This window comes from Mirounga leonina, unplaced genomic scaffold (assembly GCF_011800145.1).
Source record: "Mirounga leonina isolate KUSES-001 unplaced genomic scaffold, KU_Mleo_1.0 Mir_91, whole genome shotgun sequence".
In the NCBI taxonomy this organism is placed as follows: Eukaryota; Metazoa; Chordata; class Mammalia; order Carnivora; family Phocidae; genus Mirounga; species Mirounga leonina.
Genome location: NW_023270839.1, coordinates 38,053,714 through 38,079,075, shown reverse-complemented (window position 1 = coordinate 38,079,075; position 25,362 = coordinate 38,053,714). Strand labels below are relative to the sequence as shown.

General features: G+C 47.6%; 1 long non-coding RNA gene across 2 annotated transcripts in view; it reads right to left on the bottom strand.

Moving 5' to 3' along the window:
• The window catches only part of LOC118003243, a 72,432-nt gene that overhangs the window by 6,244 nt on the left and 40,826 nt on the right, over window positions 1-25,362 (bottom strand). For both annotated transcript variants that reach the window (XR_004677295.1, XR_004677296.1), the window contains exon 2: window positions 2,527-2,661. This is a non-coding gene — a long non-coding RNA (uncharacterized LOC118003243). The remainder of the gene's footprint in view (window positions 1-2,526; window positions 2,662-25,362) is intronic.

The window sequence follows — 25,362 nt, the reverse complement described above, 5'->3', positions numbered from 1 at the left end:
TGAAATGCCTGTTCATGTCTTTTGCCCATTTAAAAAATTAAGTTGTCTATTCCTATTGATTTGTCGCAGTCCTTTATAGATTCTGGACACTAATTCTTTGCCAGTCGTATGTGTTGTAGTGATCTTCTCCCAGTCTCTGGCTTGTCTCACCACTGTGTGTGTGATGGTTTTTGATGAATAGATGTTCTTATTTTAGTGCAGTAAACCTCCATCTTTTCCTTTTCCTTTTAGCATCTTGTTTAAGAAATTATTTTTTGGGGTGCCTGGGTGACTCAGTCGGTTGAGCATCTGACTCTTGGTTTCAGCTCAGGTCATGATCTCACAGGTGGTGAGTTCAAGCCCTGTGTTGGGCTCTGCACTCAGCAGGGAGTCTGCTTGAGATTCTTTCCCTCTGCCCCTCCCCCCATTTGCACGCGTGTGCTCTTTCTCTCTCTCTCAAATAAATAAATAAGAAATTATTTTTCACCTGAGGTCAGAAAGATCATCTCCCACATTTTCTTCTGTGAGTTAAAAAATTCCAAATGTCTTTCTTAGGACTCTTCTGTCTCCCGAGCTCCTGAATCTTTCCATAAAATATAAGCCTGAGATTATTTCTATTCTAGTGGGTCTCCTCTCAGTGCAGAGGGCTTTGAGTTCTAACAGATGCTAAGAGAAAGACTCTGTGCATGAAGAGGGCTGGTGGACGCTGTAGGCCTGGCACTCAAAGGCCCTTGTGTCCTGCGTTCTCCAATGGCCTCAGGCCCCTAGGAGGCGCCTCCACACCAGCTATGGAGCTCCCTGCCACCTGCCCAGCTCAGAGGCGGTGCAGCCTGGCCCTCGGCCCTGCTCAGCTGTGTCCAGCTCCTGCCTGAGCTACTTTTATCTCCCAGCAGACTCCAGGGGCAGCAGCTCCCCATCAGCTGACGCCCTCCTGCCCTCACCCAGCCTCACCCTGGGCCTAAGTGGCTGGGGCTGAGGCCTCTCCTCTCATTTTTGGAGGAACCACATGATCGCTTCCTAGCCAGTCTTTCCAACCTGTCCTCCCACCTCTTGCTCTATCCCCTTTGCTGGAATCCCTCCTGATTCTGTATTGTCTTTTGGAGGACCCCTCACAACAGCTTGTTATTGGGTCAGACGCTGCCCCAAACCTCTGCAACTTGGGACTGATGAGGAAGTACGGGCTCCTCAAAGGACCACAACACTTAGGGGGCCACAAAAGGTAGACATGTGAGGTTGAGGCCTGGCGCCCTTCGCCTGTTTGAACGTCCCATTTCCTCGTTCCCTTTCATCTCCGCCGGTTAAGAGCTGCCTTGTTTCTTCGTACCTCAGTTTTCTCACCTGAAGACCCAGGTTGAGTAGGGATGAAAGGAGATGACATAGGTAAGGTTCACTGTGCTTGGCACGTAAGAGGAATGCACACATATCTGTTTCCCTTTGTCTTAGCTTGAGTTCTCCAGAAAACAGTCTGCAGCTAAGCTTATGCACTGATGCTTTATTGGCTGGCTTCACCCAGGGCTGCCAGAGGGAGGGGAAGAGGGAAGAGAGGCAGGGAGGATGGAAGGGCACATGATGGATGGTGCTCCTGAGCTGTGGGGTAGTTGCTTGCGGGGTCATGCCAGATTTCTCTGGAGAGGCCGTCTGGAGCCCCGGAGGAGACAAGAACACCTTCCCTGCTGGCACCTTCCCACTTTCTGTCTGTTGCTAATCAAAGTTTGCCAGGTGGGGTGTTGAGCCCCTTGCACTTCTGGTGCCACCCTGAGGCTTCCAGGCAGCCTCTGGAGGAGCCAAGGCCTCCGTGAGTCAGGTCAGCTCAGGTCTGGGCATTGAGCCACTGTGATTCTTGCTGCAGTGGGCAGGATGGAAGCGTCCAGCACTCTGGCCCTTGTCCTTGGGAGAGGCTGAGGCAACCCGTGGCCTTGGGAGTGGGGGGGATAGTGGGGGCTGCTGGGACCTTAGGAGCTCACAAACAGCCTGAGCTCTGCCAGGACCATTCAGGCCAAGAAGCAGGGAGAGGGGTCAAGGTCTGGAACAGGGAAGGTTAGAGGGCCAAGTAAATGTAGGTGGCGTATAAACTGGACCTGGTACACCTTTCACTTTTAAGTTTATGTGACCTCTGCCTTCCAGGACAGCTAGCATTGAGTGCATCCACAGGGATGTAGGTATGTCTGCATTCCCTAATCCATTCAACATTTATTTGCACAATACCAATAAGGGGGCAGAGATGAATGAAGCCTGAACAAAGTACATGACCTCATGGACTATGCAAATTGTGTATTTGGGAAGGATGCAGTATGCACCAAATGCCATGGAGGGTTATGTTAGAGGCATAGGTTATTCCAGGGCTCAGCAAAAATTTTCTTTAGAAGGCTAGAGAGCAAATATGTTAGGCTTGGCAGGCCACATACATCTCTTGCATTTTGTTTGTTTATACCCCTTTAAAAATGTAAACACCTTTCTTAGTTTGTACGCCAAGTCAAAACAGGCTGGGGGCACTAACAAACTCCCAACCTAAGTGACTTAATACATTAAAGGTTTAATCTTGCTCACCTTGCTCAGTGGCCTTCTGAGCCGTTGTCCTCTGTGCGGTGCTTCGGGGACCTGGGCCACCTCCTTCTCGGCCGCCATCTCTGGGAGGTTGCCACCTCCATCTCTGTGAGGCCTCCATCTCTGCCGTCCCAGCTCCTGTGAAATGAGAAAAGAGGGTCGGAGGCTTGCATGAGATCTTTGAAGAGGCGCATCACTCATCCACATACATTTTCTTGGTTAGAACTCAAATGGTCCCAACATCACAGCAACGGAGAGGAGGAAGTCGTTTTCAGGCGTGTCTAGGAAGAGGCAACAAGATGGTAAAACCCAGCCCAGTCTGCGCCAGAGAGTAAGGAGGAGTTTGAGACATACACCTGTCTCAGAGGGCCGCAGGAGCTGGCTGGGGAGAAAAGTGAGCATGCATGAAAATTCAAAGAACAAAATATAATTGCAAATGCCGCGTCAACAGTATTCCGACGAAACCAGTAACTATAAAGTAACACTCAGAAGACTGGAGGAGTTCGTAGGACCAAGAGAGGGAACTAAGCTGGAGTAGCTGGATAAAGTTTCATGGAGAAGGTGACCTGAATCAGGTTTTGAAGGACTGGTAAAATGTAGCCAGAGGCAGAAGAATGAGAACTGCTTTCCAGATGGAGGAAGCAGCACAGACTGTGGGCTCGCCCTGGGGACGGTGGGAAGGTCCAGAGTTCACACTGGTAAAGGGCAGGCACTGACCAGTCCTGAGGATTACTGGCCAGGTGAGTCTCAGGTGTTGCGTTTGGGCAAGGCTCCTGGGGAGGGACTGGGATGGGCCCCTGAGGTAGGGGGAGGGGTTGTTGCCCAGGCCAACAGTTAGAGGTGGCTTCTGATCAGTTTAACACCCCCTTTGAACACCCAGCACAGGTCCGTCAGTGCATATAGACTAAACATCTGGCCTGCATCGGAGACTTAGGGCAGCTGAGGATGTAGACAGGCAGGAGTTAAATCGTGAAAGGCATTGAATGCCAGGGTGCTTGGGATTCCCAAAGATGGACATTGTTTATTTTCAGAGACAAAGCTTAGGAACCTCCCCCCCCCCCCCCCCCCCCCAAATATCTAATAATGAAAGAAAGGTTAAATAAACAATAGTGTACCTATACAAAGGAATAGTCCGTAATCGTTAAAATCAAGTCCCTGATGACTCATTAATGACATGGAATAAGTGGAAAAAATTAAAAACTACAGAGTATAATACCAAGTTAATAATTAAAAGTACAAAGATCTTAATAGAAGAACAAACATTAAATTGTAAATTGTGGTTATTTTTGGGTAGTAGTATTATGCTTGATTTTTTCTTTCCTTCTTTCCTTCCTTCCTTCCTTCCTTCCTTCCTTCCTTCCTTCCTTCCTCTCTATCCTTCTTTTTCTTTCTTATAGAGGGAGAAAGGGAGGTGGGGAGGGAGGGAGAGAATCCCACGCAGACTGCTGAACACAGAGCCCAACGCAGGACTCAATCTCAGGACCCTGAGATCGTGACCTGAGCCAAAATCAAGAGTTGGATGCCTAACCTACTGAGCCACCCAGGTGTCCCTGCTTTTTCTTTTCATCATCGTTTTTCTGTGTTTTAACTTTTATAATGAATAACATGTAATAAATATTATTTTTCACAAACAAAGCTTAAACATGTGAAGTTTGGTGAGGTGGTTGCTACGGTTTTATTCTTTCAGTGCAGGTGGATTCCATCCTCATTTTCACAGTATGCAGGAACTGGGTGCCCACATTGTTTAGTCCACAGTGCTGATTGTCTTCTGTCCCTGTGGTAGCAGACTTTGCTTGCCGTTGAGCACACGAGTGGAAAACCCTCCTGACTTACCATTCCTGAAAGGTCCTCCGGAGTACCTGTAATTCCAGCAATCCCCTGAGGCTTCTGGAGCCTGAGGGTGAATATATCAGAAAAACTCCCAATTACATAAGCATGAGCCACAGAGCTAAGGGAAGGCCAAAGATGGACACAGGACTACAGGGAGTGAGAACATTCAGATATAACTTCTCAGTGTGTGGAGGAGAAAATGGAGGCCAGAAGAGGAAAGCTCTTACCCAAGGTCACACAGTGGGTTAGTGCAAGTGGGGACTGGGCCCAGGTGCCCAGGGTCCTGTGCTCTGTCAACAACAGTCACAGGCCCTTAGACAACTGGCTTTCCTGCGTTCTGGTCAAATTTGTTTTTTTGCCTACTTTGCAGATATAGTTTGGGTTAAAGTTAATGGAATCATTTCTATTTCTTGTCTATTTAGTTTTGTGGCTCCCTGAGTCTCTTTAAACTCTGATCTTGTTCAAATCCAATATAGTATCAAAATAGTGAAAAGATTCTCCAGAAACCGTTTGACAGTTTCTGAAAAAGTTAAATATAGAGTTACTGTAAGACCTAGAACATGCCACTCCTAGGTATATACCCAAGAGAACTGAAAGCATACATCCACTAAATCACACACCAATGTTCATAGCAGCATTATCCAAGATAGCCAAAAAGTGGAAAACTCCATGTCCATCAACTGATGGACGGATAAACAAAATGTTCTATATCCATACAATGGCATGTTATGTGGCAATAAAAAGGAATAAAGTCCTTCATGCTAATGTAGGGATGAACCTCGAGGACATCTGCTAAGTGAAAGAAGCCAGTCACTAAAGACCACATGTTGTAGGATTCCATTTAAATGAAATTTCCAGAATAGGCATATCCATAGAGACAGAGAGTAGACGAGCAGGGAGCCCGATGCGGGGCTCGATCCCAGGACCCTGGGATCATGACTGGAGCTGAAGGCAGACACTTAACCGACTGAGCCACGCAGACACCCAGAGTTGCTCACTTTTTATCAACTTCAGCTCCTTCATCTGGGAAATGGGGTAATGAAGTCTGTCTTGCAGGTGGTTGCATGTACAGAGCCTGGCACTCATCATGGTTGCCTTTGGTTTCCCTTTCTCACCTCTTCTCTTGCCTCTGGAGAAACCGTGCCACACTGGGGCGCTTGCCCTCCCTGTAGGTTTAAGAAAGCCTCCCGACACAAGGGTCTGGAAGCTTTTCTGAGTGAGTGCTTCTCTGACATCCCAGGTAGAGGAATCATTTCTTCCCATAGCTTTTCTCAAACTCTGTAGTTAGTGACTAGAACAAGGTTTCTCACACTGAAAGGTACATCGAGTCACTTGGCGATCTTGTCGAAATGTAGATTCTGAGTCACAGGACTGGGGCAGAGCCTAAGAGTCTGCATTTCTAAAAATCTCCCAGGTGATGCTATTGTTTCTGGTCCTTGAAAACACCTGCAGAGTATGGTACTAAGTCCCTGGAAATGTTAAGTTAGAATGATTTATGGAAACTTCCTCAAGTAGCAAACTTTGAGTATCTATATAGAGTACATAGAAAAATAGATTACGGGTTCTATAACTAAAAGGCTTACAGATAGAGTCTGAAATACTATCGAAGATTTTTTTTAAGTCCTTTCAGGTTTTCAGATATTTATAGCCTTCCATGAGGGCCTGGAGTTGACATACGAAATTCTAATTTGAACCATAAAAATTAGTAGTTACATGAAGTGTCCACATTTCCCAAGCATGGCTTGAAACTAGTATCCCCTTTATTTTTAATTTTTATTTATTTTTAAAAGATTTTATTTATTTGAGAGAGAGACACACAGCGAGAGCAGGAACACAAGCAGGGGGAGTGGGAGAGGGAGAAGCAGGCTTCCCGCCGAGCAGGGAGCCCGATGCGGGGCTCGATCCCAGGACCCTGGGATCGTGACCTGAGTCGAAGGCAGACGCTTAACGACTGAGCCACCCAGGCGCCCCTAGTATCCCCTTTAAATCTGCTTAGACCAAGTCTAAGAAGTAGGCAGAGGAGGAATCATTGTCCTCATTTTGTAGATGACAAAACTGAGGCTCAAGCAGGTTAAGTGACCTGTTAAGGCCCCTCAGATTGTTCTGGGCTGAGCCCGAGCACATGGAAAACCTCTCCTTCCTGCACCTGGGTCCTGCACCCTCTCACTCCTCATGACAGGACACAAGATTCTATGCAACTCCAGATATCCCTTCTCGTCCTGGGTGTACGAGTGAGGCCGCTTCAGGGATGAGGAGGCAAGACAGAGACTTTCTACTAAGAGAGTATCATCAGAGCTGCAAGATAATAGAACTAGTAATATTTCTACCTGTCTCCTTGGCCCCACCCCCAAATTCAGGACTAAAAAAAATGTCTTGTCTACACTAAAACAAGCCTGTTTGGGATCTAAACACCCATCTTGCTATCTTCTTGCCTTCGTTGTTTATAGGACACAGGAAGGCCAAAGGTCCCCAGCTTTCAGCATGTTCCCAACCTCCCTTTCACGCAGCAAACCATGGCCTGTCCCACTTGGTCCCTGAAAATTCTCAGGCCTTTGGTGGGGGGGGCCCAGTGGGAAAGCAGAAACAATCTCTCTTCAGAGTTGGAGTTTATGTCTGTTAATTCATCAGCTAGGCATTCAGGAGTCTAAGGTCTGTGTGATTTTCAACCTTGAAGGTTTCAACCTGGGGCGGGGGGCTTACAAATATCCATGCTGTGGATGCTATATGCTAGAGATCTGTGGTGGGGCTAGCGTTTCTTAAAGTTTTCCAGGCATGCTAATGGATAGCCAGAGTTGCAAGGATTTATAAACCCCACCCTCACCCCCAAAGGCAGGTTACTTCTCTCCATTCTGTCCTATGTAGAGAGGCTTTGCTCATTCTGGATTAAACATGTCATGTGAATTCCATTCCACACAAATGAAATCATGTGTATGAAGCGTGGGCTGGAGGGCAGACTGGCTCATCTCTCCACTCAAAGAGACAGTACATGGAGGGGGTTATGGGCACAGACATTTTGGGTTTGCCTCCTGACTCTGCTGCTGACAAATTTACTGAATCTGGACGCATTGCTAAGGCTTCCTAAGCCTCAGCTTTCTTAGCTCTAAATGGGGCTGTGGCTTGTGAAAGGGACGCAGAGCTGGAGAGAGGACACACTTGCATGGCCCTCAGCATGAGTGTCCCTGTAAGTTTTGCATCCTAGGCAAAAGGGGATGCTTGCTTCACCCTGGTCCTTGCTCTGAGTGGGTGCAAGGGGAGAAGGCATGCCCAGTGCTTACCATAGAGCTCGATGTAAGCCAAGTGCACAACGTCGATTAGGAGAAGGAGCTGGGTCTCCTGCCTGACTCTTAACTCAGCTGACCCCAATGTATTCTATTCCACCCTAACAATGAAATTCCATTCCTTTCCATTTAACTCAAGTCAACAACCCAATTCCACCCCTCCACTCCCACCCCCCCCACCCCGTCCCGTCCCTCATCCCCCACCCCCCTGCAGCTTTCTGAACTGGCCACAGCAATTTAATTGTATTCAGATCAATTCTTCTAACATCCCCGTACTCCTACAACTGCCAGATTTACTAACAACGAAAATGCAGGGTGCCCAGTTAAATGTGAATTTGAGATAATCATGGAGCAATTATTTTAGCATAAGTATGTCCCATGCTACATTCAAATTTTTTTTAAAAGGTTTTATTTTTTTTTTTTTTAAAGATTTTATTTATTTATTTGACAGAGACAGAGACAGTGAGAGCAGGAACACAAGCAGGGGGAGTGGGAGAGGGAGAAGCAGGCTTCCTGCTGAGCCAGAAGCCCGATGTGGGACTTGATCCCAGGACCCTGGGATCATGACCTGAGCCGAAGGCAGTCGCTTAACCAACTGAGCCACCCAGGTGCCCTGCTACATTCAAATTTTAATTTGAAATAAATTGGAAGTATTTTAAAATACGAAATCAGATTTGATGTACTATTATTTTATTTGGTAGTACTACCACCTACTCATTACCGCTCAGGCAGAGCTGGGCTCTCTCCTGCTTTTTTTTCCCCTCCTTTTGGCACTTAGGTTGGAAGACCAGTTGTAAGTGCTCCCTGGCAGATGGAGCAGCTAGGAAGAGCCATTGTCTCATTAATATCGCTATCTCAATTACTTAGCCTAGTTCTGGTACTGTTTGAGGAAGACAGAAAGAAAGGAGGGAGCGAGGGAGGGAAGGAGAGAGGAAGAAAAGGAAAGAAGGAGGAAGGAAGGAGGAAGGAAGGAAGAAGAAAGTTTTGGTTTTCCACTAATCTGATTTAGCATATGAACACAGAGAAGCCATAATTACTCCCTCCTTTGTGCTGAACACTCCGCATTTTCAATAATTAACAAGTGCCCGATGTTTGAACATTTACAAATAGCTTATACATATCTTATTTAATCTTCACATCAAGACTTCAGGTCTTATTTTCAACCCCAGGCAGCAGACACAGGTGGTTGCCCACTCACCAGGTATTCCAGGGGTCCCCATCGGCCTCCTTTTCCTTGCGAATATTGGGCCTCGGCTTTGTTCCTATCCTCCTCCTTCCTGGGCCTCAGAGAGGGTGGACCCCGCTCCCCACTCCCCGATCTGGGGGCAGCATAGGGAAGGGGGGGCAGGAGGGGCACTCCCTTTGCTTATCACCAATTTAGGCACCTGGCATGGTTCTCACAGATGGAGATGCAGGAGCAAGGCTGTTGGGGGCTTTGAGGAATGACTCTCCTTGCTCTTCATAGAGCTGCTGTTCTGTTCTTTGGCTGCTGGACTGCGGTGGGTCTGAGCTTGAGGTCTGGATGGGGAGCAGTTATTCTGAGCAGGGACTGGCAGAGCGGAAAGATGGGAGGAACCCGGATGCTTGACGCCAGCTGAAAGCCCGTAAAGCCCACCCGAGCCCTCCTCCTCTTCCTCCTCCTCCTCCTCCCTCCCGCTTCTCGTTACAAGACTCTTTATTGCCTCAGCTGTTTTGAGTTGGGTTTTCTGTTCTTTGCAGCTGAAAACATCTCGCTCGACACAATCCCTCTTTTTTTTTTTTTTTTAAGATTTTATTTATTTGACAGAGAGAGACACAGCGAGAGAGGGAACAGAAGCAGGGGGAGTGGGAGAGGGAGAAGCAGGCTTCCCACCAAGCAGGGAGCCCGATGCGGGGCTCGATCCCAGGACCCCGGGATCATGACCTGAGCCGAAGGCAGACCCTTAACTGACTGAGCCACCCAGGCGCCCCTCCCTTCTAATTTCTTCTTCATCTTTCACAACCTGTATATGTATCGAAACACAAAGGTTTCATCCTCTCTGCAGAGAATTAGAACCACTTTACTTGAAAAATCAACTCTTTTTTCTAGTAAGAAAAATGGTGTGATGTTAGGAACTGTGAATAGAGTTAACGCCACTGAATTATACACTTAAAAAATGGTTACAATGGCACATGTTATGTCATACATATTTTACCACAATTAAAAATTTAATATATCAAAAGCCTTAAATTACATACTTTACATGGGTGAATTATATGGTATGTGCATTGTATCTCAATAAAGCTATTAAAAAAGTGGAATGGGCTATTATTTCTGTTAAGAAAACATTGCTTTCCATTGGCATTTACGTTTCTGAAAAGGTGCCCCAATGGCTAAATAATTTCAAATGCATTAATAAAAGGGACCCATGTGTGATCACCCCTTTACAAACATCAGTGATAGTTATCACAGCCTTTCTAATGATTTTTTGGGGGTAATGTTTGATTTTTATATAACTTCAAACTTACAGAAAAATTGTTAGCATTTTACATGTTTTCAAAATAATATATCACATATATAGGCACACAAAGAGGGAAAATTCAGATAATCTAAAGTATTATGACATCAGGAGAAAATCATACAAAATAAACACAACTTTGAAATAACTAAAGAGATGCCACCACTTTAATACAATCGAAGTTCAGCATTCACCTGTTTCACTACCCGATCATAAAATGCCTGGACACCTTACCGGTGAAGAGTTGGCGTATTATTAAGGTCATGTGCTCTGCATTTTTACACAATAAAGCCATTCAAATGCGTAGTTTAAAATGGAAATATACTGGGCGCCTGGGTGGCTCAGCTGGGTAAGCGACTGCCTTCGGCTCAGGTCATGATCCTGGAGTCCCTGGATCGAGTCCCGCATCGGGCTCCCTGCTCGGCAGGGAGTCTGCTTCTCCCTCTGACCCTTCCCCCCTCATGTGCTCTCTCTCATTCTCTCTCTCTCAAATAAATAAATAAACTCTTTAAAAAAAATAAAATAAAATGGAAATATACTTCATACACAGGCTTTAAATTATTTTAAAAGTATTCAATGCAAACATCTACAAATGTGCCCTTTTTTAAAAGGATTTATTCATAACTCTATGATTTATTATGAATGCTCCTATGCCTGCCTGAATTATTGTATTATCTTTTTTTTAAAGATTTTATTTATTTATTTGAGAGAGAAAGAATGAGACAGAGCACGAGGCGGGGGGAGGGTCAGAGGGAGAAGCAGACTCCCCACCGAATCCGATGTGGGACTCAATCCCAGGACTCCAGGATCATAACCTGAGCTGAAGGCAGACACTTAACCAACTGAGCCACCCAGGTGCCCCTTGATTCAGTAGCTTTTCTGCTGTTAGCAACAGGAGCCGAGTTTCAGAATAGAGAGATTTTCCCTGGTTCTTCGAAGCTCACTGTGAATATTGTTTGGCTATTTCTAAAACTACCTGTACTCCCGTTTTTTCCTTTTCATTAAAAAAATTCAAATCTATAGAAGAGTGGCAAAGAATACAATACTTGTTTACTCTTCAGTGAGATTCACTAGCTTTAACATTTCAGTGCATGATATATATATTGACATTTGGAAGTTTATGGGTACTGGTTTTGTGGCATGTCCTTTAATTTGGATTGGCTGGCTGTTCTGTCATGAGGAGGTGCAGCTTATGAGTTTTTGGTGGAAATAGTGTGGCCTTCTCAGTGCATCACACCAGAAGGCACATGATGTTAGTTGTCTCATTGTTGGTAATATTAACTTTGATCAGTTGGTGAAGGTTGTGTTTCTAGATCTCTCCGCTGTAAAGGGACTCCTTTCACTCTGTAATTAAAAATACACAAATCATTGGGGTGCTGGCCTGGCTCAGTCGATAGAGTGTGTGACTTTTTTTTTCTCTTGAGCATGGGACTCTTGATCTCGGGGTTGTGAGTTGGAGCCCCGGGTATAGAGATTACTTAAAAATAAGATCTTAAAAAAAATTTTTTTTAAATACACAAATCTTTTATAATAGTTACAAAATGGTGATTTTCTTACCTATCATTTCTTCTACTTTTATTATTTGACACAAAGAACTCTCCTTCTCCTTACTGTTTCCTATCCCTTACTTATTTATCTATTTGTATATATGTTTGTATTTATAAGTATCAATATGGGCTGATAGATTCTTTGGATGGGTAATATGTTATAATCTTTTTTTTTTTTTAAGATTATTTATTTATTTATTTATTTGACAGAGAGAGGCACAGCGAGAAAGGGAACACAAGCAGGGGGAGTGGGGGAGGGAGAAGCAGGCTTCCCGCCGAGCAGGGAGCCCGATGCGGGGCTCGATCCCAGGACCCTGGGAGCATGACCTGAGCCGAAGGCAGACGCTTAACGACTGAGCCACCCAGGCGCCCCAATATGTTATAATCTTTTACAGTTATTTATTTCAAGACCCAAATTGTCTCTGGTTTGTCCACTAGTAACCTTTTTTTTTTTTTTTTAAAGATTTTATTTATTTGACAGAGAGAGATAGCGAGAGCAGGAACACAAGCAGGGGGAGAGGGAGAAGCAGGCTTCCTGCCGAGCAGGGAGCTGGATGTGGGACTCGATCCCGGGACCCCGGGATCATGACCTGAGCCGAAGGCAGATGCTTAACGACTGAGCCACCCAGGCGCCCCAGTAGTAACATTTTTCACGCTGGTTGTTGCGTGTGTGTTTTTTTTTTTAAGTCCCTATCAGCTTTTTAAAATTAATCGAGTTATTTTCCATGAACTAAAAAATTAAAAAACTCCCTCATTTTCTGACCCTACAAGATGTTCCCTGCCCTAGCCCTGGAATCAACCATTTCTCCAAGGAGCCCTTGTTCCTTTTAGTGGAGAATGGTTTATAGAAACCAAGATTTGGGTGCTGGGTGTGGTGGAGAATGTATTTTAGAAAAATAAAATAAGACTCAGCAGGTCATGTGGGGGCAGTTGCACAGGGAGCCAGACATAAGGCCTTCTCTGTTCCTTCTTGTCTTTCCTGGGGGGACAGCCAGATGTGAGTGGCCTTAACACTTACTGGCACTTGTTCCCAGAGCTGGGCTGGCTGAGAGAAACCCCTCTACAGAAACGAGGGAGCCTACTTTGTGACCTCCTGCCCTCTTTTGCTGCCTCCTGGGCATTGAAGTCCCTTGGGTTCCTGCCTTTGGTGAACCCGAGAGCTTGTCTTGCTTGGAAACTTTCCAACTTTCCCTAGATCCAAAAAAGTCACCTCCCCACGCCCTTTTTCTAAGTGCTCCAGGCTTTGGAAATAGGAATAAGAAGATTTAGATACAAACTGTGGCTCCTCTCCCTGTGTAACTATGAGCAAGTTAATGTTTCTGGGCCTCAGTTTTCACATCTTTAAAATGGAGGAATAATGTTTACAATCATATGCTAAATTAACATGGAAGTGCTTTGTGAACCATAACACGTCCATAAAAATGTAAGGGGCTATTATTACTATAAATTAAATCTTTTTTTTTAAAGATTTTATTTATTTATCCATGAGAGACAGAGAGAGAGAGAGAGAGAGAGAAGCAGAGGGAGAAGCAGGCTCCCAAGGAGCAGGGAGCCCGATGCGGGACTCGATCCCAGGACCCCGGGACCATGATCTGAGCCGAAGGCAGATGCTTAACCATCTGAGCCACCCAGGCGCCCCTATAAATTAAATCTGATGTATTAATAGCTTAATGAGTTAACGCTCCCAGGTTATCAAGGCAGCCTGATGAACTGGGAATCCCTTTGAAGCCAGAGAAATCAAGTCTGCCATTAATTACTTGTGTGCCTTTGGGAAAGATCACTTAACCTCTCTGGGTCTCCATGTCTTCATCTATAAAATGAGAACACAATACCTACCTGTAGTTTGTTACTGGGTGTCTGCTGAGCCATAGGCCTGCTCAGCTGACCAGGCCTGGAGTGGGAAGGCGAGGGGAGGAGATGGTTGAGCATTGGGGTGACATCACTACTTTAAATTCTCCAGGTGATTCCAGTGTTAAGTGAGTTAATAAACGTAACTCCTGCTGTCCCTTCTCCTCTCTCCCTTTGGAACCATGACCCAAAGAGTAGCTAAAGGTGACAACCCTAGGCCTGGGGGCAAGGAGGTAAGGAGGGCACCTCTGTATGGGCAAGCCTTTCAGATTCCCTCAAACATAAGCAGCTGAGCATCGGGGCTGCCTGTTTCCTGAGAGTATTTAGGTCGAAGTTGTTAAGTGACATAATGCCAAGGTCTCCATCCTTCACCACCCCCACCAAGTACAAAGGATCTTATTTTTTAAAACTCTGCTTAATGATAGGTATATACTGAAATGTTGAAGCTGCCTGTTCAAAACATCAACAACATACTTAAATGTATAATAAGCACATTATGCATTTAACCTGGGGTTAGACAGAGATTTGTCATCTTGACCATATGTGGAGCTGTCAGGGAGAGGTTTCCAGGAGACCACGTGGGTCCCTCCAGCCAGACCACGTGGGTGCCCTTCTATGTAGGGCTGGTCCTGGGTCCATGTTTGGATCATTTTGGCTTGGGAATTACAATGAAGCTTTGTGTTTATATTATGGTTTTGCTAGTGCGTTTTTAGAGCTGCTATAATTTAGGGCCTCTACTCCCAGAGATAGGGGGTGGTGTCCCCTTGCTTTGTCAAAGGGGTGGCAGAAAGAGCAAGAACAAGACCCGGAGTCTTGGCTGCTAAGGTCCATCCTTCCTCCCTTGAGCAGATGTCTTTGCTTCCTTTAGAGCTTTCCCTTCCCGGAGTAAATGCCTGCTTCCACTTGCAACGAGGCCGACTGGGTGGATCTTGCGATAAGTAGTGCAGTTGGTTCTCAACCTGGCTAGATGGCAGAATGCCTGGAGGTCGTGGTGCTGTTTCGGCTACTGTGTATTGACCATCTATGTGCCAGGAACTTTATGTGCATTATTGTGTCTCATCGGTCTTACACCCTGCAAGGTGGATATATCCCTACTTATTTTCCCATGATAACACCAAGGCTCAGAGAGGTGAAATAAGTTGTCCAAAGTCACACAGCTAGTAGGTGGCAAGACCAAGACTGGAAACCAGGGCTCACCGGCAGACTCCACTCTCAACGCTAAGCTGCACTCGTCCATGAGGCCCAAGTTATCCAGCTCCACCAGCTCCTCTGGGGTAGAGAAATATGAGGATTCATAAGCAAGCCTTGCCTCGCCACAATACAAACAATCCAACAGGCAGAACTGGAAGAAGTCCTGCCGTCCTTCCAGAATGGTCTCCTCTTACCTCTCTGACCGCCACACACAGAAGGAAGGACATTTCTCTCACTCTGACAACAGGGGACTCTTCCCAGGCTTGTCTGGAATGTGCATTGTGTGGACACATCTAGAACACACCATGGGCCCTCAAGACTTGTCTCTGGCTTTCACACTCAAGGTGTCCACTCTGCTTCTGCGCCCACCCATTTCTAGCCCCCTGGGCAGCAGAGGCCAGAGTCGTAATGAATTTATCTTAAAATCTAGTCTTGATTTTAAAAAGTCAGGTCCGTAGAATCTTCCACTCAGAACTTTAAAGCTGGAAAGGATCTTATCGATTCCTGACTTCAGTCTCCTTTGTTTACAGTTGGGGAAACTGACATCTCAGGCAGTGTAGACACCGTCGAGGTTATGCCACGAAATTAGTGGTCAGAACACAGCGTTACTAAGAAAGGCTAAGTCATGGGCTCCCTTTGCCCTTGTCAGTGTGTCCCAGAGTTCTGTTCCTCTCTGACACTTCGATTCCTTTTCTAGAACCTACTTCTGGGAACACTCCATCAAGCGATGAGGCAAGGCGGGCAGGGCCTGTGGGCACAGAGGAGGGGACAGGAAGTCACTCACCCTCAACCTGAGGCCACAGCTCGGGATCAAATGCAGCCTGGGGACATCCCGGTCACAGAGCATCTTTGCTTCAGAGGCCAGGAACGTTTTGAGGCCACGACCGCCACGTGGCAGGAGACAGACGGGGCATGAGGCAAAGCCTCTCACATGGAGGCCAGTATAAGCACGCCCCACTGACGAGGGAATTGAAGGCCTGGGTGCTGGCTCCCGCTCCCCCGGAGGACCAGCTCTGATCTTGACAGCTGTGGCCCCCGCACGGCTGCTGGCGGGCGGCAGGTGCTCGGTGTGTGACTGCCTTTGAAACTACCTGTGGAACCACACGTGGCGTCCAGGTGCATTTTTGACGTTTTGTTTTGTTTTTGTTTTTTTTTTAAAGATTTTATTTATTTATCAGAGAGAGAGACAGAGGCAGGCAGAGGGAGAAGCACAGGCTCCTTGCTGAGCAAGAAGCCCGATGTGGGACTCGATCCCAGGATCCTGGGATCATGACCTGAGCCGAAGGCAGACGCTTAACCGACTGAGCCACCCAGGCGTCCCATTTTTGACGTTTCTCATCTTGTTTGGGACAAAGAACCGTATCTCACTCTTACTTCCCAGGTTCAGTTCTGAATGACGTTAGCTGTTTTTCAACAACCCAATCTATCTTTAAAGGAAGACGATTGGTTACTATTACTATCGACAAGATTCCAAGGAACGTGCCACAGACTTTGAAGGCATCTCTACAGGAAGAGTTCCCAAAAGGCTCAGCTCGGAGCAGTGATTCTCAACACTCTGCATGTTAGAACCGCCTGGGGAGATGTGCTGAATCCCCATGCCCTGGCCCTGCCTGCCTAATTCAATTAAATCTTGGGAGGCCAGACCCGGCATCAGTATATTAAAGCTCCCCAGTGGTCCCAAGATGCTAGGTTGAGACGCAGTAAGTGGAGTCTCCCAGGCTGCTGACTTTGAAAAAGTTTGGAAAGCGCAGTGCCCCTGTGATTGCTCCAAACCATCCTTAACCACCTTGTCATTCCAGTTTACCCCCAGCCATGGGTCACGCCTCAGTTCACTTCATTGATCTCATTTGATTCAGGTGCAGCCGGACGTCCCAGATGGCAGCTTATAGATGGCTCCAGCCTGTTACACACCTTGAGGTCTGTAAAACAGAAGGGTCTTGCTGTCATTCCACTATTTGGTCCCAAGCTTTACTCTCTTTGCCTCGTCATCTTTGCTGCTGGAGAAATCCAGGTGTCTGCTGGTGATCTTGGGAAGTTACTTAATGTCTCTGGGCTTTGCTTTCTTTCTTTCTCTCCTTCCTTCCTTCCTTCCTTCCTTCCTTCCTTCCTTCCTTCCTTCCTTCCTTCCTTCCTTTTAGAGAGAACGAGAGAGAGAGAGAACGCAAGCATGTGAGCACGAGTTGGGGGGGAGGGGCAGAAGGAGAGGGAGAGAGAATCTCAGGCAGACTCTGTGTTGAACACAGAGCCTGATGTGGGCCTCGATCTCACGATCCTGAGATCATGACCTGAGACGAAATCAAGAGTCAGAGGCTTAACCAACTGAGTCATGAGGTGCCCCTGGGCTTTGATTTCTTTTTCTATAAAATGGGAAAAATACTGATCTCATAGCTTTGAAGAAAGAAGTAAAGAAAACTGTGTTGTTTAAATGCCTGGCCCAATGCCTGTCCATGGGAATAACACTCACTGAATAGTAGCTAATGTTTGTATTCACTGATTAACTGGGCCCTTCATTCTAATACAAAAGACCCAAAGAGTTTATTTTTAGAGAGGATATTACAGGGGCTCCTGGCTGCCTCAGTCAGTAGACTGTGCAACTCTTGATCCTGGGGTTGTGAGTTTGAGCCCCACGCTGGGTGTAGAGATTACTTAAAAATAACAAATCTTTTTTTTTTTTTAAGATTTTATTTATTTATTTGAGAGAGAGAGAGAGAGCACATGAGAGGGGGAGGGTCAGAGGGAGAAGCAGACTCCCTGCCGAGCAGGGAGCCAGATGCGGGACTCGATCCCGGGACTCCAGGATCATGACCTGAGCCGAAGGCAGTCGCCCAACCAACTGAGCCACCCAGTCGCCCAAAATAACAAATCTTAAAAAATAAAGAGGATACTATATTGGTCAGTTCTATTTTAATGTGCATAAGAAAGGAGAAGAATTTCCACTTCTTCACTCTTCACTGCTCAGATGTGAATACTGAGTTCACAGGTAGCTACTAACAATGATAGTCAGTGTCTCTCTGGTGGATGTTGATCCAATGCTATCATCACAGGGGTGGTCGCATTTCAGGGCTATAATGGAAAGCCGGAGGTGGGAGAGTCCTTTAAGATGCCATCCTTCAGGGGCGCCTGGGTGGCTCAGTCAGTTAAGCGTCTGCCTTCGGCTCAGGTTATGATCCTGGGGTCCTGGGATCGAGCCCTGTGTTGGATTCCATGGGCTCAGTGGGGAGCCTGCTTCTCCCTCTGCCTCTGCCCCTCCTGTACTCCCCCCAACTTGTGTTCACTCTCTCTCTCTCTCTCAAATAAATAAACAAGTAAATAATCTTTAATTAAAAAGATACCATCCTTCACAACTGAAAAGAACAACTCAAAACTTTGACATACCTTCAGGTTCTGACTGCTTTCAAAGTCGAGCACAACAGATCTGGGGAGATGAGATCCCCAACCGGCAGTGGTTATAATCCCTTATGTTTATAAGATGCTTTCAGATTTCAAGTGTTTCCCACGTTCATTGCAGTAACCTTGGGAGAAAGACAGGGGAGCCTTGTACCCATTTTACAGATAAAGAAACAAAAGGGCTGACGTTTCTCAACAGAACTGGGGCTGAAATGTCTGATATTTCCAAGAAAGCACCCTGACTCCAGTAGCTGCAAGAGGAGAGATGGAGTCCAGTCAGTGCTGTTTAGTATTTACTGCCCTAGGCCGGGCAATGTTTGAGGGTCGGAAGGACAGTGAATGGTACGGACATGGTGCTGTCCCCATGGAGCTTGATCAGGAGAGTCACTCTCTGTTTCCAGTTTGTTCCTCTGCTCAGGATGGTTTCTCTATCCAGCCTGACCTTAGCAATGAGTCTCTAATGTACATCTCTACTGGGTCTGCGCTCCAGAAAGGGCAGCTACTTTTGCTCATCAGCCAGACACAGGCTTCCTCCAAGCCCATGGCTCATGACACACCATTCGGTTTGGTCAGCTGGTGCCCTCCTAGGCTGGTGATCAGAGCCCCACACGTGTCATCGTCCATGCCACAGACGTTTGAGGTCTGTGGGCCAAGCGCGAGCCCCGCGGCCAGGGGCGCATCCTCACTTGTCGATCCAAAACCAACAGAGGTTACTGCCTTCACCACAGCTTGGATTACAGATCTCTGGCCACAGGCCTGGTGACATCCGTGTCAGGTGCCGGAGGTAGAAGAGCGGGCTCCAGGGAGGCTGGGGAGCTATTTTCGTCTTGTCCTGCCAGCTTAAAACACAAGCTTCTCTTGTGCCTTATTTAGACGAGTCGTCTTGACCTAAAAGAAGTCGAAGCTGTGACTCAGTTGAGCCCCCAAGTTGCTCAAAGTGCTCTGGGCTCCTGTCTGGGGCTATTCTGGAACAACATCTCTAGACGGTGTGAGGTGGCCACCACGTCTAGGCCACTGAAGGAACTTTTGGACATCATTCCCCTTGGATTTGGGGGCCAGAAGGAAAAACACTGGTGTTTGGGATCCCAGCTTGCTGTTTTGGCCCACTCTGGTTTTAAATAACACGGGTGGGAGGTGCACCCGTGCAGTCAAAGGGAAGTGTGTTTCCATTCTTCTTAAGCGCAGTGTGTGGAACTTGCAAACATACCAAGGGAAGCCCAGAGACCAGATCCCACCGAGGACCCACCTTGCTCTATGCACCAGGGACACACTCCCTTGCGGGAAGGGCCACCTGGTGGGGTAAACACACTCATTTCAGACCTCTTCTCAACACCAGGCTGGCCTGAGGGAAGAGTGTGGAAGAGGGCAAGTTCACCTCTGGTGTCCTGAGCTGCTCTCTGATCGCTGCACGCCCCCCCTACCCCGGCCCCACTGCTGAGTCCTGTCTGTGGCTTCCTTCCCAGGACAGTAACCTGTGCTCCAGAACAGTCTGCTTGCCTTGCCACATCCACATCATTAAACTATTGCTTTTTCTTCGTGTAGAACCTCCAGTGGCGGCAGAAAAATATGTTCTTCACTTGGTCCCAGGGTCCAGCCTGCCTTGTGTCAGGATCTAAGCAGGATGCACAGACAAGAAGGGGCGGCCAGGTGTGAGGGCAACTATGTGAGTTCTGGGGACTTGGTTCGAATGTCACCCATGCTACTTCCTGGCTTTGTGACCGTGGTCTAAGGCTCTTCGCCTCCCAGCCTCCGTTTCCTTTTCTGTGACAGCGTCATGGGCCACCCATCTGAAGAAACGATTTCTATCAGCAGCTTCAGACAAACATAAGCAATAGTGATGCACCTTGTTCAAGTTTTGAAATCAGCCTGTGGTCCATTTTCAATGCCCATGGCATCCACCATCCACTCCAGCACCGACAGGTTTGACTAAGTTGCGGTCAGTGGCATGGCAGCGACCCTCAGAAGCATGTGTGTGTGTTTAGGCTTTGCAGCCAGACGATTTGGCTTGTATCTGAGGGCTTCCACTTCCTGGCTGAGTGGCCTTGGGCTGGCGTCTTGGTTCCCTCGTCTAGAAACGAGGGTAATAACAGTACCCACCTCCCAGTGTTGTTACGAAGCTTAAATGAGTTGATTCACGTAACGTTCTTAGAACAGGGCCTCGCATCCAGAAGGCACTCAATAAATAGTGTAACTAGCAGTTTACATTTGTAGAGAATGCGCAGATGCATCATCTAATTTGTGTTTGATTCCCACAACACCCTATGAGAGGCAGAGAATCATATCCATTTTGCAAATAAGGAAACTTGGATTCCAACGGATGAAATGTCTCACCTGAAAAGAGAGCCCAGGTTTTCTGACTCTTTCTATTGTTCTCTACCACACGGACAAAAGCACTCTTAAAACTAAACAAAAAAAGCCCATTACGGTCAAGTCATAGGTCAGTGTTTTTGGAAATTCTTCCAAAAGGAAGGGCTAGACAAAATCAAGCAAAGGTTTGATGTGGCCTTTGAGTGGTGGGCTCCCAATGTTTGCAGCTTTGCAGAATTGCCCAGTCAGGGTGACAAAGGTTCTCTAAAGATGACCCCAGAGGGATGGTGAAGTTTCCCCAGAGATGAGTCTTGGGGACAGTCTGGGCTCTTTCGGGGCTGCTGGTGGGGAAGAGGGTGAGGAGGTGAGAGGTCGGATGACTTCTTCCAGCTAACAGTACTGAGAGAGTTTCTTCACTGAAGTTCTGCTGCCCTTATCAAGTTCCCACTTCAATTTAGAAATGAAAATGAAAAAATTTGGTTAAAGGCAGCACCCAATATTCCAACCTGAAACCCAGCTCCAGAAACACTAAGGAGCAAATGTAACCAGAACCCTGTGCCTGTGGAAACATCGATAGCAAAGCACCAATTCCTTCATTCTATCCCTCCATCCATCCATCCGTCTATCCGTACAGCCATTCTTTCATGCCACATGTATTCATTAAGCTCTGACTCTGAAGGCCACCTAATGAGTTACTCATGGCTCACCCAGTGGTCACACTTAGCTGTAGCTAAGAACAGTAGCCCTGGCGCCTCGCCTCAGGAGGCAAACCTGGCTCAAAGCAGCAGCTTGGCCTCTTTGGTTTGCCCCTTCCTTCCCTCCTTCCCTTTCCATCTGGGCCAGTGTCCTCAGACGTGGGGAGGATGGTGATTTCCCAAAGCACGGCTATTATTTTGTTTCCATATTTGGCCCACCTGGATGTCATGCATTTAATTTGAAGGCACCATTAGACCCTGTTTTTTCCTTGGCTTCTTGGAAACAGGTCCCCCTAGAGCTGCCTCTTGGGTGCTCCCCTACCACATACAGCTGGTTACACCTACAACCTCTCATCAGAAGAGCCCAGAATGATGCCTCCCTATTGCCACGGTCAGGCATCTGTGCCTGAGTCACCTGGCTGTTGGCAACACGGATGCCCCAAGCTCTTCTCCCCTAAGTGTGTGTGGGGGGGCGTGGAGGAGGGGAGGGCGGGTGTGAGCAAAATGGTGAGTGCACAGCGCCTGGACGCAGGAGACCTGCGTGCTTCTTCGTTCTTGTCCTGAATCTCCAGCAACTCACTTGCTCTCAGACCCCAGGCAAGCAGTTTCCCCTTTCTCCAGTTTCTTTATCTGTCTCTCAAGGATGGGTACCTGCCTTTGGCTCTAGGGAGGACCACTAGAAGGATGTCACATGCTAAAAGGCGCCAGTCTTATCTAAAAATTAGTTATTATGGGTGACTGGTTGCTATAGGGACAAAAGAGAGTCCTACTGATTCAGATGCCTGACTGCTGCCCCTCACTTAATGCTTTTAAGATGAACCACCTCTGTGACTGGGCCGGAGGTTCATGTCCAGGGTGTTCTAGAAAGGGTTGAGAAACCAGAAGTCTGTCACACAAGTTCATACAACTCACACGGCAAGTACTTAGAGATGATATCACTGTTGGTGCCTGTGGTTGTAAAAATGCCACATGGTTTCAAAATATTGGGTGTCGTAGGGCACCTGGGTGGCTCAGTTGGTTAAGCGACTGCCTTCGGCTCAGGTCATGATCCTGGAGTCCCGGGATCGAGTCCCACATCGGGCTCCCTGCTCGGCAGGGAGTCTGCTTCTCCCTCAGACCCTCCCCCCTCTCTCTCATTCTCTCTCTCTCAAATAAATAAATTTAAAAAATCGTAAAAAAAAATATTGGGTGTCGTAAAAGGCACGGGTCTAAGAATATTCATCTGTGTAGGTAGGTCTTTTATGCTTCTTTTTCTCATCCTCTGCGTACACATCTCTGTTCCTTCATAGAGTTAGCTCACTTCATTTATTTAAAAAAAATTTTTTTTTTTAAGATTTTACTTATTTATTTATTTGAGAGAGAGAATGAGAGACAGAGAGCATGAGAGGGAGGAGGGTCCGAGGGAGAAGCAGACTCCCCGCCGAGCAGGGAGCCCGATGCGGGACTCGATCCCGGGACTCCAGGATCATGACCTGAGCCGAAGGCAGTCGCTTAACCAACTGAGCCACCCAGGCGCCCTATTTTTAAAAATTTACTTTGCCTTTTTATTCCCATTTCCCCTGGTATTACTCCCTTAAACTGGTCATAATTTAAAAACAAGGTTAAAAACAACAATTTGGGGTTCATTGTTCTTACCTGTACTTATTGAAAGTTTTAATATCCTGTTCCAATTTTTGAATTGGATGGATAGAATATTTTATGAATGGTGAAGCCAGCAAGCAACGAAGCTTATTTTTTGCCAACATACTAGAAGTTTTACAACAGAATGTTTCGGAACTTTTTGCAGAGGATTCTTTTTTAAGATCCTCAATGGGAACAAAATCTTCCTTTAAGGGAGGATTTTTAGAAACAGCCAAAGAGGAGTTTGGATTTGCCTCTGATGCTTTAACAGCTCTGTCCTTAGCACCCTCTAAACAGATTTTTCACTCCCCTTTCCCACCTCAGGCAAGTGCTCTAGGCTCCACTCCCCAGGACTCTCCTATGTCTGCCAGCTCTGTTATGGGGTCTGGGGAGCTACCGCCCTAAGACCTGGGGAAGGGGGGCACTTGCTCTGGGCCTCACACTTTATAGAGCCTGCTCTGGTCCTTCTCTGGCATTGCCCTTCATGGGGTGAGGAGTTCATGGTGCCAAGGGGCTGTGTCCCCACTACTAGGCCCTCCTCAGGGTACCGGGAACTCGCACGTTCCCGGCCCCAGCGCCTCCAAGTCCAGTTTCAGGGCTTGCATGATTCTCTCTCAGGCTATACAGCTGCTGTGCTCATCCTCAGCTGGGGGGACGTCAGGGTAGCTGTTTGTGAGTATGAAGTTTGTGTGGGGGGCTGGGGTGTCGAGGTGTGTCCCACCGAAGTCCCCTCATGGTGTGAAAGCTGGCAATGGAGAGAAAACTGGGCCGGGGGGACCTACAAGTTGGGGGCCTTCCTCTGCTGTCCTATTTAGACTCGGAACTTTGGGGACTGTGAACCTTCTAAATCCGAACCTGGCATTCCGTCTTGTTATGAAGATATATGCGCCAAGGTAGGAGGAGAACATATTTAGTCCGCATTTTGTTAGTGTGATTTGTAATTTTGAAATACTGAGGCATAGGGTCTGTGACCTCTGTTTGTGCTCTTAGCCTGGATAGGTTAAGGAGATCCAAGCTGGCAGGCCTGCCTCTCCACCTGGCCCCAGTGGAAGACCCCAACTGCACCCCAGATCCTGACTTTCAGCTCCCCCGCGGTGTTGCGCTGCAGGGCCCAGGGCCAGCCCCACCCAAGCCCTCCACCCAGCCCTGGTTCCTCAGAGGCCTGGGAAGGGAACCAAACCTGGTAAATCAGGTGGGGACTTAAGCTTGCTTTTGTTTGTTTCAAGAGGTGGCGGGCCATCCAAGGGGAGGGCGGCCCCTGTCTTCTGTGGCTGGTGGGCCGGCTTTTCAGGTAGCTCTGCAAATCTGGGGCCCAGGCAGCATGAAGGCTGGAGGGAGTTGAAGGACACTGGGGCTCTGCAAAGACCTGAAATTGAGAGATGGGGTAGGCCAGGCCAGGAGAGAGAGAAGCCGGGATCCAGGACAAGACCAGAGGTGAGCCTGCAAAGCCGCGGGCATTGGCTGAGCACTGGTCGTTAAGGGACAGTAGTACCTGCTAGAATCTGAATGTGTGTGTCCCCCTGAAATTTATATGTTGAAACCCTAACCCCCAAGGTGATGGTATTAAGAGGTAGGCCTTTGGGATTGTGATGAAGTCATGGTGAGTGGAGCCTTGTTTGTTTCTCAACATTCCTCATGGAGAGCACTATGTGGTGTGGGAAGGGGACCTCAGTGGTGGGGGGCAGCCGAGATCCCCGGGATTGCGCTAACAGCAGAGATCATGCGGCACCCTTGGAGGTGGTGGGCTCAGCTACTGCAGGACTCCTTCTGCCTGGTGCCCTGCTCTCCTCTGGGGGCTCTGAGATGGGGTGTCCGACGGCAACATGAGTGACTCGGGGGCTGGAGCATATGAAGTGGGGCTCTGAAGCAGAGGACAACTTCAACTGGCAGGGATCCTGCTCACATTCCAGCTTCTCCAGAAACTATCCTGACTGACTCTCCCTGGCCAGAACGACCGTGGCAGATGAGTCTGGACCTTACATTTCTTTCTTCATTTGGTCTAGAGTCCTCTCTATAGGACCAGCTTTGTTTTCCCCCAAGAGTGGGAATAAGGCCTTACACTCTAGTGCGGCAGATAGACAAGAAAGAAAGAGATACACATATAACGCATTTCAGGGAGGAATTCAAGCTACCAAGGATATAAATAAAGCAGGGTGTGAGGATACAGGGTGACTGAGAGGAGGGGCTGTTTTGTTTGAGACAGAGCAGCCAGGTGGGGGGTGGGCCTGGGAGGCCTCTTCGAGGAGGGGCCATGTGAGCGGAGGCGCCAAGGAAGTGAGGGAGCCATGTGGTTACCGGAGAGAGGAGCATCCCTGGGTGAAGGGCCTGTGGGCCCACTGGGTTGAAACGAGTGAGGGGGGAGTGATAGGAATGAGGGCGGGAGGTAGCCGAGCCTGGATCATGCGGGACCCTGTTAGCCATGGTGAGGATTTTGGATTTTATTTTCGGTGATGGGACACTCTTGGAGGGTTTGAAGCAGGGCAGTGGTATAATATCCCATACACAGGAAAGCAGCACTGGGACTGCCGTCGTGGGCGGGGGGGGGGGGGGGGCAGCATATATATGGTTTTATCTTTATGAACCTCGAACTCAATGTTAGCATTCCCTGATAAATGTAGGCAACAGATCACAGTAAGAACAGTGCTGTGACGTGGTCACT